Source organism: Asparagus officinalis, chromosome 1 (assembly GCF_001876935.1).
Source record: "Asparagus officinalis chromosome 1, Aspof.V1, whole genome shotgun sequence".
NCBI lineage: Eukaryota > Viridiplantae > Streptophyta > Magnoliopsida > Asparagales > Asparagaceae > Asparagus > Asparagus officinalis.
The window spans coordinates 96,311,869-96,318,690 of record NC_033794.1 but is presented as its reverse complement, the minus strand read 5'-3'; positions in this window follow the sequence as shown (position 1 = coordinate 96,318,690).

Below are 6,822 nucleotides of genomic sequence, written 5' to 3'. Positions count from 1 at the left end.
TGGTACCCCCTGAGCGCGACGTTCCCGCTGACAACTTTGAAGAGTGATCCAACAGGAGTTTAGCATTATCCTCATGTTCAGTCGTCTGATTAGGAGTAGGTTCCCATTCCTTGCCTCCCACCGGTCTCCGTGGGGGTACGCGTGACCTTCTTTTTCTTCTTTTTGTTCACAAGTTGCTCCAACATGTCTCTTATGGACTCGATGGCGATCTGATGTTCTTCAAACTTTTGAGTGATCGTCTGATCACTCGAGGTTTCAGCCATGTGCACCCTTGTCGAGCCACCGTGACTCGAGTACGATGTCTGAGACATGGCCGCCGCTGAGCAAACTTCCTCTTCACCCCTAAAAGGGGGTGCTAGGAGAGCGTAGTCGAGCGGGATATTTACTCTCGTACGACTGCGGGTGTGTAGGAATATACCGTTACTCTCGTGTTGAACCAGCGGGTGACTGGGCCCCAGGAAGGAGTCCAAGTCTGGAGGATCTAAAAGTACACTTTTACCCTTCCCCGTCATGTTAATAGTAGCAGACGAGAGTTCTAAATTGTCGACGGCGTGCCTTCTTTGGTGGCTACACCTTTGACAAGAAGATCTCGATTGGGAAGGGCGCTGAGTGAGCCTTTCGAACACCGAATGTTTCGCCATTCCTACACACTGACATTTGGTGAGTACTGTTTGGATAAGCCTTTCGCAGTGACATTAAGAATTCGCCTCATGTATGGTGCGTTTGTGAGTTAGGTAACTCCGGAGATCTTCCGTGGGTGGTTGGCGACAACCCCCAGCATCAGAGGGGCCAACCGAGTGATCACATGAGAGAGGTTTGGATGAACTCTCCTGCGTGAACTGGGTGGAATGGTTAGGTGTTGGAGTTAGGCGAGTTTGCCTTAACCTGCGAGTCTTCACGCTCAGGCGAGTTCTTGCCTGCTGGCGAACTTCGACCCTTTGTTCATGTAGGCGAGTTTGTGAGGTACCGCCTACTGCTTTGCCTTTGTCGTTAAGGCCCATTCACTAGCAATGCTTACCCATCGAGTGGACTCGGTGAGGCTCGCCTGATTTCAGGGGCTCGCCTGATTTCAGGGGCTCGCCTGATTTTAGGGGCTCGCCTGATTTCAGGGGCTCGCCTGATTTTGAGGGCTCGCCTGCTCGGGTAGGCTCGCCTGCTCTGGGTAGTCCGTTCACCTTAGGGATGTGACCCGAGAAATGAAATCCACTTGAGTGGGTAGGCTTGCCCGTTTGGATTTGTTCGCCTGAGTGGCCCAGTTTGTCAGCAATACCAGACCTACTAAAACGAAGGATATTACGGTCAGAGTGAAGCCCGCCTGAACGCGAGGGTTTGCCTGATTTAGTGAGCCCTCTAGCGTTGGGAAGGTTGCTCCTCCGTCTTGTACTTTTTAGACCTAAATAATAATTCAGACAATCATATGATGTGAAGGTTTGGACCCCCTGTTGGGCGAGGACCTGTCTTCGCCGCTGGCGGGTTCTTCTAGAGAGAGGAGCATCTGTGCGGACCGTGACGACGTAGTCTGCGCCAAGATGAACCACCATCTTTTCCTGAGCAGGGGTCTACGAAGGTCGTTTGGTGACCCATGTGACAGCCTTTTGCCCCGTGCTCTTGACCTCTGGCTTGGCCTCGATCAATTCGGGGGGAATAGGCTCCCCTGGCATGACTCGAATAGAGTCCTCAGGCGTGGAGGCTTTGACCGTTTGAGGTTGGTCTCTACGCACAACTCCGTAGCGTTTGCGAGATGCATTGCCACCAGAAGAGGAGGAAGACAAGTACTCTTCATACTTGGCTTGGTCGAACTTGATTTCTAGGGATTCCACGGTCATCCTGACAGCAACCCTGTCGAACTGTGCTACCACCATTTCGGTTGAGGAAATAGTTTCTCCCACTATGGTTGCCATCTTCTATAGATGTATATTTTGATTTTTCAAAATGAGGGTTTCGTTTGTATTGATAAGAATAGCTTATTACATACTAATGAATCGAAATTATAACAAAAGCGAAGGAAAGGCCCTCCTTGTTTATCGTGGGGACTTTGGTAGCGATAGGACGCCTCGCTCGGTTCTCGCACCGAGTCTGCTTCCCTTGGACGATTTGATCTAGGTCATTGGTGAGCTGTAGTATGCAGTAGAAGCTCGTGCTGGTCGAGTTTGAGTTTCCAAGTTCAGTGGCGGTCAGGGCCTGAAGATAGGAGAAGGTGCTACAGTGCAAGGATCATGCAAAGAGCTCGTCCTCAACTCAGTCAAGAGTTAAGAGCTAATGGTCTAGCTAACTAATTGAATTACTTAATTAACTGTGAACCTCTCTCCTGTAGCCAGGGGAGGCCCTTAAATAGGGGAGAGACGGCATGGTCGCTCCCTTGAATCATGGAATGTGATCATGTACTGTTGGGAGATACTATACTTCTCACTTGTACCATGAGCGGCCATTTGATGGGCTCGGAGCACTGTACTTCTCTCCTTCACATCGTGGGAAACGGGAAGACCCATTCATGTACGTGATGTAGCAGCCGCCAGGTACTCTAGCGAGTTAGGTGAGTTTGTTGATTGTGAACGAATTTGGCTCTTGACTTGTGTAGGTGAGTTCAGCTCATGGGTAAACCTAACTCGTGCGGGCGAGTCGAGCGTGCGGGCGAGTCGAGCGTGCGGGCGAGTGTAGCGACACCATGGATCCGATTGGTCGCTCGCGTGCGGGCGAGTCGAGCGTGCGGGCGAGTGTAGCGACACCATGGATCCGATTGGTCGCTCGTACTGTGGACGACCGCTTGATGGGCTCGGAGTACTGTGCTCCTTCCCTTCACGTCATGGGAAGTGGGAAGGCTCATCCCTGGACGTGATATTGCGGCCGCCAGGTACTCTGGCGAATTCGGCGAGTTCATCTATCGCGGGCAAATTCAGCTCTTGACTCGTGCAGGCAAGTCGAGTAAGCAAGCGAATTTTAGTCACTTGGATGATCTTAACTCGTGCGGGCGAGTCAAGCATGCAGGAGAGTTTGGCGATTGCATAGATTTGATTGGTCATTCGTACTATGGACGGCCGCTTGATAGGCTCGGAGTACTGTGCTCCTTCCCTTCACGTCATGGGAAATGGGAAGGCCCATCCCTGGATGTGATATTGTAGCCACCGAGTACCCTGGCGAGTCTATGGTAAGAACATTGATCGCTTGGCTGATCGTCTAGGCACGTAGGCGGGTTCGGCTCTTTAGTAAACTTAACCCGTGCAGGCAAGTCAAGTGTACAGACGAGTTTCTGGTCGCCTGGTGGATCGCCAGCTGCGTGGGTGAATATGGTGATTGCGTGGTCTTGGCTCGTGCTAGCGAGTCAAGCACACGGGTGAGCCTAGTTTTCATGTTGCGTGGGCGACCCGAATACGCAGGCAGATTTCAGGTTTATCTGCAAAGGTAATTTTTACCGCCTATAATATAGATGGTTCAAATGCTTTAAGCAAAAAGTCTAACAATAACTTGTTAATGATAATCATTTTCTTTTCATGATTGCTCCACTTGGATTTCTCTAATGTGGGCACAATGTAAGAACATTCAATAATTTTCCATATATCAATATATTTAGATCTTACAAATATTTTAAATCTAAACATCCATTGAGTATAAGGAAAATCATTGAATAAAGGAACACTATTAATATCATAGCCTAAACAAGGTGCACCATTCATATCCATAATATAATTTTATGCAAGTAAGTTAAAAAATCACAAAACTACATTAGCAAAAATACAAAGCGAGGATCTTTGACTATAGGCGATTAAGCCACAAATCAAAGAGCACCAAGCTCTGATACCAAATAAAATTACCCTAGAGGGGGTGAATAGGGTAATATGCTAATCTAATCTGATTTAATACCAATTAAAAACTTATTAACTAATTTATTCTTGCAAGGAGATATTCAATGAGATATATGCAAGGATATACAAACTAATGTAAACAATATAGTGGGCAAAATAAATAATAAGACAATGGCGATATATGATAAACAATGAGCACAAGAAGATATGCCAATGCAAACACAAACACAACGAAATGATTACGGAGTTCGGTCCTTCCGACCTACATCTCTGCTCCCCACTCTCGAGGAGAACTCCACTATCACACCGGTTTTCAACGATAATCGAAAACGTTTACATCTCACACAATTTTGTTTTCTAGCTCACCAAAAACTTTCATAATCACTCACAATGTAATCACACTCTATACCCTCTAAGTGTTGGCCCTAGCCCACGTCGCCTTCCTCAAGTGCTCGGTTTTACTACCTCTCCCTAGGCTTTACTACCGACGCCACTCCTTTTGGAACCAATCCCGTCTCTCACCACACACTCCTCTCGGTGTACTAGTGTATTACAAAGTGATTCTCACAATGAAGCTTAAATATAATGATTTGTTCTCTACAATGGATGAGAACACAATATAAGCCGACACTCTAAGTAACACTCACCACAACCTAAGTTATACAATGCATGAAATACTAAAAGCTCAATATGGTTGTGTGTGTGTAAACAAAGAGTAAAGTGAAATCAAACTCAAATTTATCTAGCAAATATAAATATGAAAATTCAAGAATAAAAGGCTAGTAATAGAGTTTAGAAAACTTCTCCAATTCACCAAGAGATGTAGAAGAGAGAATGAGGAAGAATTTCTCAAACAAAATTGCAAGCCTCCTCTTCGTGAAAACTTCTTCACTCTAACAAAAACATGAAACAAAACTTAAATAAACTTTTTAAACTCTTGTAAAACTTGATAAAAACTCTCTTAGTTGGTTAGGAATGATAAATAAAATGGGGTATATATAGGGTAGAAGAACCCAGCCCAAGAAACCAACAAAATCACACAAAAAAACAAAAAACAGCAAAATCTGGAAAATAGTCGTTACTGTGCAATGGCTAGTTTATAAGTCGACATATGATAGGTATAGGTCGACTCATATGTAATAAGTCGACTTGTCAGTGTAAATAAGTCGACTTAGCGGATTAAAAACACTATCTGCAAAACAGCAAATAAATTCTAAAAAATATAAAATTTTGAGAAATATTTATAAACATGATAATGAACATGTTACAAAAAAATTCAAATTGTATTTCCCAATTGTGAAAACTCATCATTTTGCGAAAACTCATCATTTTGTAAAAACTCACAAATACATGAAAACTCAACAACACATAAATTTTGACAAACAAACTTTTGAAACTTTTTGAATAGATTTAGAGACTTTATAAAAGATATAAAATAGTATAAACAAGTCTTAAATTTGTAAAGACATAGTATTGCAAATAAACAAGATTTCATTTATATTTTAAGCTTTATTTTGATGAAATCATTGTAAGCATGTATAAACATATAACAATTTGTGTATATATATAACTATATCCATTTGTTTCATATTTATGTGGCTAAACTTGAAAGAAAATGAAACGAAAACTGTGTGTGTGTGTGTGTGTGTGCGTGTGTGTGTGTGTGTGTGTGTGTGTGTGTGTGTGTGTGTGTGTGTAATATTGAGCTCTAAGCATTAACACATAACCCTAAACGAATTCACCCAAGCTTGATTGATCTTCAATGTAGCTCATCTTGGTAAACTTTATAGGTGTGTGTGTGTGTGTGTGTGTGTGTGTGTGTGTGTGTGTGTGTGTAATATTGAGCTCTAAGCATTAACACATAACCCTAAACGAATTCACCCAAGCTTGATTGATCTTCAATGTAGCTCATCTTGGTAAACTTTATAGATGAAGCTTGATTTTGAATCTTTGACTTGAATTGTAAAGCTTCACTCCGATATTCCTCCATCCTCCATTTGATATGATCGTGAAGCTCGATTCCATCCAACCTCCAACTCCGTTGTTTGCCTAGAATACCTAATAAATAAATACAAACACTAGACAAACAATGTTAGGGATTATTTTTAAATCATCAAAATAAGATTAGAGATGTAGGCTCATAAACATGAGACCTAACAATATCCCCTTTTTTTATAACAAACAATCTACACAAGGAATACATAAATTATACAATAAAACTCAATACTCATAAATATACTCACAATCCACTTGTTTCTCCCCCTTTGTCAATATCAAAATGGGGAAAATAATAATAATAGAGAGCGAAAGCTCTCCCTATCAATAGGGCACAGTGAGTATAAATACAAAAAGAGATAGGGAAGGCTCCCCCTATCAAAATGCATTAATACATAAAAAAATTATAAGGCAAAAGTTTGTGAGCATAGATATAAAAATATGACAACTCACATTCAAAGAAACTAAAATAACACATATGTATATATATATCATAATAAAAGGGTTTGTAAAGATCTCAAGATGTATATATACAAAACAAAATTATCATTCTTGCCCCTAATAGAAACCAAATGAGAATCAAAAAAGGTGTCATACAAAAAGATGGTCCATGAAAGAAAATTATATGCTTATATGTAGGGGACAAGGAAAGAAAATCAAGAAAAGATATTTTTAAATGAAAAACAAATCATGAAAATCATAAAATTTATGAAAGTTCAATTGAAAATCCAAATGAAAATCATTTAAACATGAAATATTAGTGATTTGAAGTTTCAAACACATTGAATACATAAATCACCAACCACATAAAAGAAAATGTTATAAAACACATAAATATCATCATAAAAGTGTTTTACAATGATCTCATTCTTAACATCAAAAGAGATACATACTTAAATCAAACTAAACAAGCCAAAAGTGCAAAACACATAGTTCAAACCAAAGCTACAAACCACATAAGAATCATGAACTATGGTTTAAAAGATCCAAAAATAAATCATTTTTTTTTAAACTTTCAACAATGTAT